Here is a 14970-nt window from a genome sequence, read left to right on the forward strand (position 1 = left end):
CCCATCTGGACGGGGCTGGTGGCTGGCACTCTCCTAGAGCAGGGCCCCTGCTCACCTTTGGGACTCTCCCAGCACGCGTCTGTGTCACAAGCAGCCCCACCCCCACCCCAGGGCCCGGTCTCAGCTATGGAGACTGGGGGCCGTTCCTGTTGGGGGGGGGGGTCACTTCTGCTCTCCTGGAGTTTATCTGAAAAGCCGAGGGCGTGAGCCTCGGCCAGCCCCGTTCTCTGTGCACCTGCGAGGGGGTGGGGGGGACACGGCTCCTGAAGGCCCTGGCCTGTGGAAGTCTGGCCGCCGGCTGCGGCGGGAGCCACCCAGCTGCCATGCCGGGCACAGGTCTGGACACACGGCTCATCCCGTGCTGACGAAGCTTCTGCGCACGGCCGGGAAGAACCAGGCTCCTGGCCCACCCAGGGCTGACCCAGGTACGCAAAAGGCAGCAGAGAAACCTGCCTCTGGAATCAAACGCTGAGTGAAACACATCATTTGCCTGGAGGTGAAAACGTCAATAGTCTCAAAGCCACAGTGGGTGACGAGGGAGACGGATGTCCGTGTGCTGCCCGGGGCCTGGGATGTGTCACCGCTGCCCGTGGCACCGAGGGACCCCCCCACGTCCCAGTACAGGCCTGGAGCCACCACCCCAACGTCCAGGCTGGCGGCCTCTGGTCGCTGCGAAGGTGGAGGGCAGCGAGAGGCAGGTGGTTTCTGGTTCCAGGGGACTGGCTGTGCAGTATAAGCCCTCAGCTCTGTGACCCAGCGTGTCCCAAAGCGACCCCCAGGCGCCCCCAGGGACCAACAGGGCTCACTGCTTCCCAGGCCGAGGAATGCCGTGCTTTGAAAGCGTTTTCTGATCTTTAATCATCATTGCTATTACTACTAGGCTTTAATCTTTGGGACAGTCTCGGACTCACAGAAAAGCTGTGGGGACGGCACAGAGCCCCTGGTCACACCCAGGCCCCTCGAGGGTTCGGCTTCTCTGCCACCGCTGACGGCCGGCCGGGCTGCTGTGTTACTGCTCAGAGGCCCTCAGTCTCCCTGCGGCCCCTCTCTGCCCCAGGACCTGTTGGGATCCCCCACGACGTCTCCACAGGCCCCTCGGCTGAGACCTTGTTTTTACGCTGAGGACGGCTTGGAGGAGAGCCGGTCAGTGATTTCACGGGATGCCCCCTACTGAGGTTTGTCCGGTGCTGCTCTCACGGTCGGGCCGGGTCGTGGGTTTGGGAGGAAGATCAACATACCACACAAATCAAGCGTCCGTGAAGAATTTTTCGAATTACAAAATTCTTGAATGATGGAGGTTTCTTAGAGAACGAAACTCAGAGAAGAGAATATATACCCACTGAATCACACACACACACACACACACACGTACATGCGGAACGCGTGCGTACGTAGGTTTGCATACGCGCGTTTTAAAAGTAAAACATCCACTTAAAAAAATTAAGACCGTATCACAGCACTGTTTGCTCAGAGACATCTTTATGGAGATATAATTCACATTCTGTACAGGTCGCCCGGTTAGAATGTACAATCCAATTATTTTTGAAATACCGTACCGTTAATTGTTTCAACACGGTGGTAGAATGCACGTAACACAGAATGTGCCATTTGAAGCACCGTCCGGTGTGCGATTCGGGGGCGTTCATTACAGTCCCGGTGTCCCTCGGCACCCGGCCCGGTCCCGCGGCCGGTCTCTCGGGGCAGCTACCAGCCACGCAGCAGATACCTGACAATGTGGTTTTTGTTTATAATTTGCCAGAGAGCGTAAAGATGTCGGGTCTCCCGAGCTCATCAGCCACCTGTAATTCCTTCCTTGCCGATCTTCCGATAATCTTTCTGGAACGGTCCCTTGTTTCTCGGCCTGACGGGGCTCTCCGGAACACGGTTCATCAGCCCTTTCCGGCAAAATCCTGCAGACGTGTTTCCAGACTGGGGACCAGCGCGCACGTGTCCGTCGCTGCCCCTCTGTGCAACCAGGGCCCCGCTCCCTGTCCCTGGGAAGTAGGTCAGGGTCTCAGTTCCCGGTCTACTTCCAAGGAATGTGAGCTGCTAAGACGGTAAAAACAACTGGAAACCACTGGACAAAAAAAGCACGATCGGTTTCACATCAGTGCGAGAGGGGGCGGGCACTACGGGAGCCGCCCGGCGACTCCGGGGCACCCACCCCAGGCCCACACTCACGGCTTCTTCCTTGAAAGCCGCCTGCCACTTCCACGGTGGCTCCCTGGTCCCCCGACTCGGCTACCAGCAGAATGGGCTTTCTACAGGCAGGTTTTGTCTCTTGGCTGTTTAGAACAGGCTGCCGTCGAAGCATGGGGTCCTCTGACGGGGAGTGAGCTCAGGGGTGATTCCTAAGCCTGGTGTCTCTGGACTCCTCATCTGTGTGGTTCCCTAGCAGAGAAGCCTTTTCAGTTTTCTACACAAGCCATCATAAACTCGGTGGCTTAAAATCGTAGACATTGATTCTCTGACGGTCCCGGAGCCATTAGTCCCAACACCCAGGCGTGGGCAGGGCTGGATTCCCTCGGGACCCCAGGGAGCCCCGTCTCCTCCCTTTCCCGGCTCCCGGAGGCGCCGCGTCCTGGGCCGGTGGCCCCTCCTCATCCTCGTGGCCAGCGGCTCGGGGTCGGGGTCTGCCCATCTCTCTGCCTCCCTCTTCGTGAGGACCTCGTGAGGACGCCGGACCCCCGGGCACCCAGGGTCACCTCACCCCCACTTCGGGGCCTTGACTTGCTCCCACCTGCAAAGTCCTTCTGCCGTGTGAGGCGGCACGTCCCAGGCCCTGACCCCAGGATGGGGGCGTCTCTGGGACTGTGTTCTAAGCCCACTCAGCGAAATGGGAGCATTCTCTTTCCCTCTGGGCTCTCAGCACAGATCTCACGTGCCCAAGACAAGCCGTATACACAGGTTTGAATGAGCCGGTGGCCAGGAGGGTCCGGGGAAGGCTTGGAGTGGCCGGGGGCAGATACAGAGAACCCCTCCAGCCCTAGGCCTCCTCCAGGGGCCCACGCAGAGGCCTGGGTTGCCTCAGAGGTGGGGGTCTGGCTCGGTCTCAACCACCACAGATGAGGCATCGTGAGAACAGATCGGCAGCAAAGCCACTCCTGGACCCAGGCCACGTAGGCTCCCAGGCTCTGGAAAACCTGCTGATAGAAAAGCTACATCCACGTGTGCCCGAGTCGGGGGACCAGGCAGCCGCTGCGGAGGTGCCGAGCGGCCGTTTAAGGAGGAAGCCGTGAGCACAGGGTTAGGGCCGGTGATTGAGGACCCCTGGGCTCAGTACTCTCCCCTCTCTTGGTCCCGTGTGTGCGTTTCGGGCTCTTCGGGGGCTACCGGTCGCTGGGCTGCTCTCGCCTCGCTGCCGGCCGCCTGATGACAGAAGCAGGCTTCTGAGGGGTGAGAGTCTGTCACCGCTGCACACAAAGCCAGCGGCAGAGGCACCGGAAGGAGGGCCAAGCTCCCGGCAGGCGCCCTCAAACCGCGCAGTGGAAGGCGAGGGCCGGTCATCTAGACCCGGGATGCGAGGATGGGCACCGGAACGCTTGTCCGGCCAACGGGAAGGAGTGGGCAGGGCATCCAGCAAGCGGTGTGGAGATCCTGAGATGCCCACATCCCACGCGTGGGAAATCACGTGGGCACACAGAGCCGCGAGGAAAGCGGGGCCTCCAGCCATGCGCCCCGGGAGAAGGGAAGAGAACGCTTGGGACACGGCAGCCTGCGTTGGTATGAACTGTGTGTGTATTTGTGTCCTTAGAGTGTGGGTCTTGTCCTCCCCCCAGATCCGTATGTCGAAGTCCTGACCCTCAGACCTCAGAAGGGGACCTTATTTGGGAATAGGGTTGTTGCAGGTATAGTTAGTTGGGGTGAGGTCACGCTGGAGTAGGGTGGGCCCTAAAGCAATGACTGAGGGGACGTTGGGACTCACTAGCGGGGAGAAGCCCCGCGAAGATGGGGCCGAGATGGGGTGATGCTTCTACAGGCCAAGGGACGCCAAGATTGCAGTGATCCCCCCACTGATGCTGGGAGAGCCTGAGGCAGATTCTCCGTCAGCAGGAACAGCCCTGTGACACCTTCATCTTGGACTTGTGGCTCCAGAGCCGGGACAGAATAAATGACCGCCATTTGGGCCGCCGGGTCAGGGGTGCTTCGTTACAGCTGCCCCAGGTAACCAACAGGTATCTATTTTTATGAATAATAAATTCCTCGTAGGGGGCCTGGGTGGAGGGGCGCCTGGGTGGCTCAGTCGGTTAAGCGTCCGACTTCAGCTCAGGTCATGAGCTCACAGCTTGTGGGTTCGAGCCCCGCGTCGGGCTCTGTGCCGACAGCCCGGAGCCTGGAGCCCGCTTCGGATCCTGCGTCTCCCTCTCTCTCTGCCCCTAACCCACTCACATCCTGTCTCTCTCTCTCTCTCTCAAAAATATACAAACATTAAACAAATGAAAAACGTAATAAACTACTTGTAGAAGTAAGACCTGCTCCTCGTCCACGTTCAGACTCTCAGCAAGCAAACCACTAAACGGCTGGGGGGGCGGCTGCGCACGGAGGCGGCTGGGACCGGTGCTCCGGTGCGTCAGGCAGCGTGGCCCCGAGGACGCCGCTGCACAGAGCCCCCCACCCCCTCCCCCACGCCCCCACCTCTCGCCGGGTCTCGTCAGGGCTCTCTGCAGTGCAGGCAGAAGGCCCTTCTCCATAGGAGCTGACCGAAGAACGTTCCGGGAGACCAACCCTGGGAGGCAGTGATCCACCAGCGGACACCTCGTGACAGGGAAAAGGGCGCCCAGCCCTTCGGTTGTGCGGGGGGAAAGCCACGCACTGGCCTCGGGCTCCCCAGGCGGAGAACCGCGCGCAGCTCCGAGACCCCGGGCCTCCCTTGGGGTTGCTCTGAGGTCGATCCCCGCCTCCCCTGCAGGGGTGGCCCTGGCCTCCCCGTTCGCTTCCCCCAGGTCCTCCCTCGGGTCCCTGTCCTCACGTGTCTCAAACCGTTTCTCAAGGCCACGTCCACTTCTCTTGCTGCTCTGCGGAGAATGCTGAGTTTTGGAGAGCTGTCCCGCGGAGAGTAAAACCGCAAAGACGGCACGGAGAGCTCTCGTGGTCCCCACCGCCGGTTCCCTGTACTCCTGACACCTGGCCTCGGCGTGGTACGTTTGTCACAAGTAGCGAATCGATGTCGCTACTCCATTCCTGACTCAAGTCCACACTCTATCCAGACTTCCTGTTTCCTGTCATGTCCTTCTCTGTCCCAGGCCCTCTCCACCCCGGGACCCCACGTGACATCAGGTGTCACATCTCTGTTGGCCCCTCTGGGCTGAGACCGTTTCTCAGACTCGTTTCGGCGCCCTGGGCGGTGGCGTTTTGCAGGACGCCGCTCTGCCGGGGCTCGGCTCGTGTTCCCACGGTTAGACTGGGGTGGCCGTTTCCGTGGGTGGTTCCGCGAACTTCTCGGGGCACGCAAGTTGCCCTCCTGGACCGAGGCCAGGACGCACCCCGCGCTTCCCGCACACTTCCCCGTGCTGATAACCGAGGCGCTTTGGTTTCCTAGAGTTATTCAGTGTTGGAGTTTTGCGTTTTACTCATATTTATGACCTCTAAAAATTGAAGGATACTGCCTGTGTCTGTAATCCTCACTGAAATGTCTACTTTGCCCTGGTTTTCAACTTCAAATAAAAGGAATCATACTCTGAAAAAACAAAGGAAAACCTCAGATCCCAGAGCCTGAAAACAAAAAGTAACATCTCTGTGTCCTTAAAAAATACTCAAACGTTCTGGTCATTCGTATATATACTTTGAAATGTATGCCCTGTCTGGAATTTCAGAAGTAAATACTTTTAATAGCTGGTGGCTTTTCTCTAGGACCATTTTAGAATACACTGTATGGTTTTTTTTAGCTGAAAAAAGACAGGACATCAGCTGAGACCCTTTAGTGGAGACCCGCCCACGGCAGCGGTGCTCACTGGGCAGTCCCGCCCCAGGGACAGCAGGTGGCGTCTGGGACGGCTGTGGTCATCAAGACCACTTGGGGGGGGGGGAGCCGGCGATGCCCAGATGCCCTGATGGCAGCACTGCCGAGGGGGGAGACCCTGCCCCACTGACGGAGTGTCCTGTGTGTGTCCGCGCCCAGATGTCCCTTTTATAAAAACACTATCATTGGATTGGGGACCGTCCAAGCTCCAGGGTGACGTCACCTGAACTAATTACACCTGCGTGGCCCTATTCCTAAATAAAGTTCTGTTCCGAAGTCTCGGACTCCAACCTGTGAGCTCGGAGGTCACAGCTGGAGCCCCTGCGCTGTGCACGTTTGACCCCCTGCCTCTGTGCTGTCAAGTCGAGCACCGTGTCGGGGTCCCTCAGGGCCCAGGCCTGTCTTCCCTGTGCGTCTCTGCGTGGGGACCACCTGCTTTGGGAGGAGGGGACGGCACTTAGAAGCTTCCTTTCAACTCAGTACCTCCAACCTGCAACTGCACCGTTTAAGGAGCCGGGACGGACCCTGATCCCAGAAGGCACAGTCCTGCCGTGGCCCCGCACAGGCCTCGTGCCTGCTGCCTGTCCCCCAGGTACCGAGACTGCGTCCTGACAGACGGGCTCCCTGAACGCCGCCCTTCCCTGATGCTTTGCACTTCCGGGCCCCCAAAAAGAGTATGGGGTGCGGCAGCTGTGGGACCCACCGGCTCCGGGGTGCTGCGAGCACAGGGGGACTTCATTGCAAGCCACAGCCCCTCTCAGCTGTTGCCTCCTTTCGCCCGGAGGACTGTGGGTTCCATCGAGTCTGCATTTCAGAACAAACAGCGTTTTCCCGATGCTTCCGGAACCTTTGGTTCTCCAGTGGAATATTAACACCCTCCTTCTTTCTAGCAAGGACACAGGGAGTCTGTCTCCCGTGTAGGGGACTCTGGCCTTGACATGGGTTTGCAGAAACACAACATTCTGTGGAGTTTTTATTTATTTTTAGCTTATTTTTTTAGTAATCTCCACACCCGACGTGGGGTTCAAACTCACGACCCTGAGACCAAGAGTCACGTGCTCCTCCGAATGAGCCAGCCAGGCGCCCCTGGAGTTACGGTTTTTACAACATTTTATCGATCAGTTTCACATTCAGACAATGAAATTTTGGATGCTAAGGAGACCGATGCTTCCTGACCATGTGTTTCACTTCATTTTCGGAAGACTGTAAGTGAGTTCATCTGGTCTTTATTAAAAGAATTAAAAAGCCTAAATACACTACAGTTTGCCTCATAAGCTGACCCACAGGCTGTGGCAAATATGAAATACAAGTCAACTAAAACACACGCTTGCGTTTTTAATTTCCTGCCCAGATCCGTGATGGAAGTGTCCTGTGCAGAGGACAGCAGCACGTAAGAAATAGAGCCCAAGTCTCAATCCTGCCCCTTGGGGAGGGGGTAGTGTGTTTCACCGTTCCATGGGGACACAGTCTCAGTCTGGGGAGACGGAAAGTTGAGGAGATGGAGGGCGGGGGTGGCTGCACGACAGTATGCTCAAGGCCACTGAGGTGTGCACTGAAAAATGGTTAAAATGGCAATTTTATGCCAAACGTATTTGACCGCAATTTTAAAAACCTGCCCCTGGGTGAGGATCAGGGTAGAAACACACACGGCCCCTTGGAGTCGGCCGGCTCTGAAAGCGCGCCTGCCTGGGGAGAAGGGCGCACCGTCGGTGCAGTCGGGTGCAGACAGTTGCAAAAGCAGGGGACAAACCTGCACCCGGACTTGGTTCCTAGCCCGGTGCAGCCTTCGGGGGGGGGGGGGGGCAACCCGGCTTCGATGCGCGGTCAGTGCTTTCGGGGTTCCTTCACCAATCTGCCAGGCATCAGTGGGAGCCAAGGTTCTTCGGGATTGAGGAAGGCAGAGTCCCCTTGGGGGATGACAGGCACAGCCCCCCGACTCTAGACAATGATGTTGCAAGAGTGGTGAGCGCAGCGTAACCTGCAAATCACTAAGCTGTGCACCTGAGACTAATGTCACGTCGGGTGTCAGCTCTACTTCAGTTAAAACAAAAGGCAAATTCCTTATTTCCACTCGGTGTCTCGGGTGGAAATGAAACAGGGTGGGGTGACCCTGAGAAATCTGGGTACTGGGTACCAGGGGGAGCACTCGTATGGGCGCGGGCGGGGACTGGAAGGGGTGGGGAGCGGGGGCTGGTGGCTGTGTGACCGTCTGGGAACAATGTGAGACAATACGATGGAGGACCTTGAAGAAAACAAATAAAAGCAGCCGTAGATTACACGTCTGGGGGAAGAAGGAGGAAACAGAAAGGAGGAAGGAAACAAATCTCCCCAGAGGCGCTTGTTTGAAATGCAGATGACACTGTGCAGCGTGCCCTGAAATGCCTAATGGTTGAAATGAAAGGCTTTTTTAAAAAAATCAAAGGCAGACAGGATGGGAACTCAACGGGGCCTAATCCTTGACTCTTTGTTGAAGAGACTCCCCCCATCCCGGTCTGGGAACGCAGGTGTCGCCGTGGTGTGGAGGATGAAGCCACTGGAGAACAACTGAAGGGGGCGGCAGAGGGGTCGCGTTCCTGACAGGGTGTCTGTCACCCTCTGACCCCACCGCTGGACACGCCAGGAAACATCCCGGATGGCATGGGAAATGCTGGACTCGAGGCACGGACTTAAAATTGTTTCTTAATGTCGTACAATGCACACAACATCCTCATCCTAACCGTGTCTGAGCTCACAGCTCAGCGGCACCAGGCACACTCACAGTGTCCTCCGGCCGCCCCCACCACCCGTCTCCAGAACTTTCCATCTCCCCAGACTGACCCTGCCCCCATGAAGCATGGACTCTCCGCCCCTGCCCCGGCCCCGGCTCCCGCCATCTATTCTCTGGCTCTGCGGACGGGACTCCTCTGGGGACCCCCTGTGAGTGGGGTCGCGCAGGACGTGTCCTTCTGTGTCTGGCTCCTGTCACTGCGCACAGGGGCCTCCGGGTCCCTCCGCGTGGTGGCAGGTGGCAGGACGTCCTTCCTCCCCGAGGCTGGGTCACATTCCAGTGTGCGGACGGACACATCGTGTTCACCTTTCCTTTGGCGACGGACACCTGGGTTGATTTCAACTCTTGTCTCCCGTAGATAGTGCTGCTGTGGACACGGGCGCGCAGGTGTCTCGTCGGTATTTCAGCGCTTTCCGCGTTTCTGGGTAGATGCCCGGAGTGGGGCTGCTGGGTCGTATGGTCATCCTATTTTTAGCTTTTTGAGGAGCTGCCATACTATTTTCCACAGCAGCTGCGCCTCTGCCCCCACGCCTGAGCTCAGCCAGCAGCCAGGGCCAGCGGAGGGTAGATCCCAGGCCCGGCTCCCGGCGCGGGGGTCCCTGCGGTGGCCGGGGCGCACGAGCGCGCCGGTGTCGGTCACCCGAGGCCGCGACTCTATCGGTCTGCCCGGCCAGCCGTAAGAAAATACCACAGATGGGGACTTAGGTGTTCATTCTCTCCCAGCTCTGGAGACCAGGAGTCTGAGACCGAGGTGTTGGCGGGGCCGGTTTCTGCGTTGTCTAAGGTGTCAAGGGTTTCTGTGTTGTCAAGGGTGTCTGTTGATCGGAGGGGGCCCCCAAATGTGCTAGCTGGGGGGCGCAGGCGGTGAAAGGGTCCCCTGGGGCAGAATGGAGGAGACAGAACGGAAGCGAACTGGGAGAGGGCAGGGCAGCAGAGGAGAGGCGGCGGGTGTGGGCGATTTTAAAGCGGGAAGGAAAGGAGGGGTGGCACTGCATCCATTTCTCCCCTTTGTGGTAGCTGCCTGGCGGTAGGTAGCCCACTGGTCGGTGAGGACCTATGGATTTTCGGGGTGAGCCCCCGGAAGGGCCTGTCAGGATTCAGCCGGGTGGTCCGGCGGCCCTTTGTGCGTCCCGTTGCTCAAGCCTGTTTGCCTCAAAGCGGCCTCGACGGTTTCTCCCGAGGCCCCTCCCCTTGGCGTGTAGACAGCCATCTTCTGCCCGCGTCCTCACGTGGCCTCCCCTGCGTCCCAACGTCCTCCTCTTATAAGGGCGCCAGCCATGTCGGGTTAGGGCCCACCTTTGCAACCTCCTAACAGCCGCCGAAACGAGTTAACCACACGCACGCTGGGCGGTAAAAACATAAATCCATTCTCTCAGTTCTAGAGGTCAGAAGTCCCCTGTCATTCTCAGTGGGCCAAAAGCACAGGTCCCATCCGAATCCTTAATCGCATCTCAACTATTCCTCTTCTGCTACACATTTCACAGGCTCCAGGAATTAGGACGCGGGCATCTTCTCGCGGCCGAGTTAGTTGACCACACCACCCCCGAGATCACTGCTCAGCCACGGAAAGCAATGGAGCGCTAATACACGTCCTGTAGATGGCCCCTGGACACACTCAGGGAGGGGACCAGACGCGAGAGGCCACAGGGTGTGCGATTCCACGTGAGCGAAATGTCCAGAACAGACTCATCCACAGACAGGAAGGGGGCCTGTGGGTGCTGGGGGCTGGGGAAGGGGTGGTGATGGATGCTAATGGAGACAGGGACTCTTTTGGGGGTGATGGAATGTTCTAGAACTAGACAGAGGTAGTGGTTACACAACATAGCGAATAATACCACTGAATTGAACGCTTTAAGTGGGTAAGTTGTATTATATGTGAATTTTATCAGCATAAACCCACTTAACATTTGTTAAGTGCAATAAATTGCAATAAATTGCAATAAAGTTAGTTTTAAGTGTTTGATTAAAAAAAAAAAAAACGGGCAGCTGGGGCACCTGGCTCAGAGCTCAGAGCCTGGAGCCTGCTTCAGATTCTGTGTCTCCCCCTCTCTCTCTCTGCCCCTTGCCCACTCATGCTCTCTCTCTCTCAAAAATGAACATTAAAGTATACATATATGGGAATGCAAGCTGGTGCAGCCACTCTGGAAAACAGTATGGAGGTTCCTCAAAAAATTAAAAATAGAACTACCCTACGACCCAGCAATGGCACTACTAGGCATTTATCCAAGGGATACAGGTGTGCTGTTTCAAAGGGACACATGCACTCCAACGTTTATAGCAGCGCTATCGACAATAGCCAAAGTATGGAAAGAGCCCAAGTGTCCATTGATGGATGAATGGATCAAGAAGATGTGGTGTACACACACACACACACACACACACACACACACACACACACACAATGGAGTATTACTCGGCAATCAAAAAGAATGAAGTCTTGCCATTTGCAACTACGTGGATGGAACTGGAGGATATTATGCTAAGCGAAATTACTCAGAGAAAGACAAAAATCACGAATTCACTCATATGAGGACTTTTAGAGAAAAACAGATGAACATAAGGGAAGGGAAACAAAAATAATATAAAAACAGGGAGGGGGACAAAACAGAAGAGACTCATGAATATGGAGAACAAACTGAGGGTTCCTGGAGGGGTTGTGGGAGGGGGGATGGGCTAAATGGAGGCATGGGCTAAATGGGTAAGGGGCACCAAGGAATCTACTCTTGAAATAATTGTTGCACTATATGCTAACTAATTTGGATGTAAATTTAAAAAAAAAAGACTTGATGAAAGGGAGGACCTGGAATAAATGAGAAATTGAGATAAATTAAATTTCTTGGTGCAAATTCAGTGTAGGAATATAGTAACATTCATAAAGAATGTTTTAGTGTTTACAAATGTGTATCTTTACTATTCCTTACGTGTGTGCAAAATAAATCCCTCCCCCGGCAAAATAAAGAAAATAAATAAATAAAATAAGATATATATACACATGTATCTCAGGGGCGCCTAGGTGGCTCAGTTGGTTGAACGCCTGACTCCTGATTTCGGCTGAGGTCATTCATGATCCCAGGATCGTGGATCGTGGGATCAAGCCCTGTGTCATGCTTGGCACTGAGCATGAAGCCTGCTTGAGATTCTCTCTCTCTCTCTCTCTCTCTCTCTCTGTCTCTCCACCTCTGCCCCTCTCCCCCACTCCTGTGCACACACTCTCTCCCTCTAAAATAAAAAAAATATATACATATACATATATATACACACACGTATATATCCGTATCTATCTCATAACCAATTTTCCTCAGTTTCTGGAGGCTTGCGTGACACACGCACACCTGTTGAAAGCTCCCTGTTAAATGAGCCAAAACAACTGACGCCACCAAAGGTTCTCGCGGAAATAGTCAAATCCACGTAACGTTCCTAGAGGCTCCATTTGCCCCTTTGGAGAAAAGTCTACACAAGTCCAATTAATAAATAGGGTTGCCAGATTTACCAAATAAAAATACAGAACACCCAGTTACCTATGAAACTTACATATGTAACAAGTATTTTTTTAGGATGCAATAAAGAGGACTCAGACTAAATCGGTAGCTGTATGTCAATACCGCATCTCACGTGTACCATGTATAATTTGCATGTAACGTGTACCTAGCGATGTAATCCCCTATTTTACCTGGCAACGCTGACCAAAAGAGGTATGGTGAGGAACTTGGTAACTGTGATGTTTTTATGGGTTGAACGTGTCTCCCAAAAGTCACGTTGAAGTCCTAACCCTCAGGAACCCATGAATGGGGCCTTATTTGGAAAGAAGGTCTTTGCAGATGTAATTAGTTTTCTTTTTAAAAATGTTTAATGTTTATTTATTTTGAAAAAAAAAATTTTAATGTTTATTTTCGACAGAGAGAGAGACAGAGCATGAGCGGGGGAGGGGCCGAGAGAGAGGGAGACACAGAATCCGAAGCGGGCTCCAGTCCCCGAGCTGTCAGCACAGAGCCCGACGCGGGGCTCGAACTCACAGACCGCGAGATCATGACCTGAGCCGAAGTCGGACGCTCAAACGACTGAGCCATCCAGGCGCCCCTTATTTATTTGTTTTGAGAGAGAGAGAGAGAGAGGCAGAGAGAGAATCCCAAGCAGGCCCCACAGTGTCAGTGCAGAGCCTGATTCGGGGCTCAAACCCATGAACCACAAGGCCATGACCCGAGCAGAAACCAAGAGTCGGGGCCGAAACCAAGAGCTCAACCGACTGAGCCACGCAGGCACCCCAAGATGAGATTAGTTAAGAGGAGGTCACAGTGGGTGAGAGACCTAAATGCACCGAGCGGTGTGCTTGTCAGATGAAGGGAACGTGGACACAGACACAGAGAAAAGACAGCACCTATAAGCCAAGAGACACCACGGGACACCGGAGCCACTGAGCGGCTGGAAGAGGCAGGAAGGTTCCTCCCTAGGGGCCTCCAGGAGGAGCATGGCCCTGCCACACCTTCCGTTTGGGTTTTTGGCTTCCCTGACTGGGAGATGCTCAATCTCTGCTTGAGGTGTTTTGTCACCACGGTCCTAGAAAAGTAATACGGCTACGATCTACATCCTGTGCAGAAACCCAGGCCGAGGGCCTCAAGCTGTCCCGTTAGTATTTCCTCTCCATGTGCTAAGCCCGTGCGCATCCCAAAGGACAGTCCCTGTGGATGACACCATGTCACGACCCCTGTGAGAACTAACCTCATACGTGCTAAATGCACGTAATGCACGTAAACAGCAGGGTCCTGAGGCGGACAGGTTTTGGTTCTCAGAAAGCCATGTTTGGGGGGAAAGATCAACTAAGCTCTGTTCACCAAAATCAGCTTCCGAATGCCAGGAGACGGCGGAGAGAGAAAGATGGGGCTCTGCTCCCCTCCCGCGGTGGCCTGCGCCCAAAGAGAAGCCCTGATGAACAGGCGGATGTTCTCGAGAAGAAGGCTGTCTGAAGGGCTGTCTTTTCGTTGGTTTTGTCACGCGCCAGGCAGTGAGCCCGCACTGGGTGCAGGGGCCAGGCTTGTCCTGAGGACACCGAGGGAGCAAGCTGGACAATTTGAGGCTACCTCTAGGAAGATGGCAGGAATGCAATTAGTCTATGGCCACAGGCCTCATCCAGAGTGATCCTGCCTCCAGGGAACACTGGGCAATGTCTGAGGACATCTGTGGTTGACGCGACTGGGGTGGTCCCGACATCGAGCGGGTGGGGGCTAGGGACGCTGCTCAACCCCGCACGATGCCCAAGGAGGCCCCAATGGCAGCGCTGAAGAGGGGGTACACCTTCTTCCTGCCCGTCAGCAAAGCCACCGATAAGCCCTGAAGGCCAAGTCGGGAGCCTGGGCCCCCAGGAGCTGACGGTGGGGCAGCGTGCTGGGAAGGGAGGTCAACGAGGTGTGGCACACACGGTTAGTTAGCAGGGCTACACACCCCACACGCCCCACCGGGGCCAGCGGGAGCCGGTCCCGAGCAGGGAAGGGCTAGCACGATGCAGATGATCTTCAAATACAGCGGAACCTTGGATTGCGAGTAACTTGTTCTGCAAGCGTTCCGCATGACAAGGGAACGTTTCTAACAAACTTTAACTTCATAAACGAGCGATGTCTTGCAATACGAGTAATACGTGGCCTTGAACATCACATGATCACAACGGAGCCAATAGTTCTTGAAACTCGCTTTGATATGCAAGTGCTTTTGACGATAAGCATGTCCCTGGAACGAATCAAGACTGCAAACCAAGGTTTTACTGGCATTTTACTTTTTGGGGCGCCTGGGTGGCTCAGTTGGTCAAGCATCTGACTCTTGATTTTGGCTCAGGTCATGATCTCAGGTTCATGGAGTAGAGCCCTGAGTTGGGCTCTGTGCTGACAGCATGGAACCTGTTTGGGATTCTCCCGGCCCCCCTGCCCCTCCCTGGCTGGTTCACTCTCTTTCTCTCTCTCTCTTTCTCTTTCTCTCTCTCTCTCTCTCTCTCTCTCCCTCCAAATAAGTAAACGTTAATATATATATATTTTTTACTTTTTGGTCACCTTTTTCAAAAAAACAGAAGTAATGCAGGCCCAAGGTAAGCAAAGCTCAGGAACGTGACAGAGTCCCATCCACCCCCTCCCCCAGGACTGCCCTGCACCCACCGACCGGCCTGCGTCAGCGCAACGTGCGGCCGGGTCAAGTCTCTGGGCCTTGGTTCTCCGAGGAGCGTGAAGGCACGTTAGGGTTTTGTTGGTCTAAACCGTAGCTT

At 55.4% G+C, this 14970-nt stretch overlaps 1 long non-coding RNA gene across 1 annotated transcript; it reads right to left on the reverse strand.

Moving 5' to 3' along the window:
• Positions 1-3777: 3777 nt before the first annotated feature.
• On the reverse strand, positions 3778-13889 carry LOC116738408. Its single transcript, XR_004344316.1, has 3 exons — positions 13879-13889; positions 9033-9037; positions 3778-4019 (listed from the first exon to the last, which is right to left on the reverse strand). It is a non-coding gene; the product is annotated as an uncharacterized LOC116738408 (long non-coding RNA).
• Positions 13890-14970: the final 1081 nt, after the last annotated feature.

This window comes from Lynx canadensis, chromosome A2 (genome assembly GCF_007474595.2).
Source record: "Lynx canadensis isolate LIC74 chromosome A2, mLynCan4.pri.v2, whole genome shotgun sequence".
Taxonomy (NCBI): Eukaryota; Metazoa; Chordata; class Mammalia; order Carnivora; family Felidae; genus Lynx; species Lynx canadensis.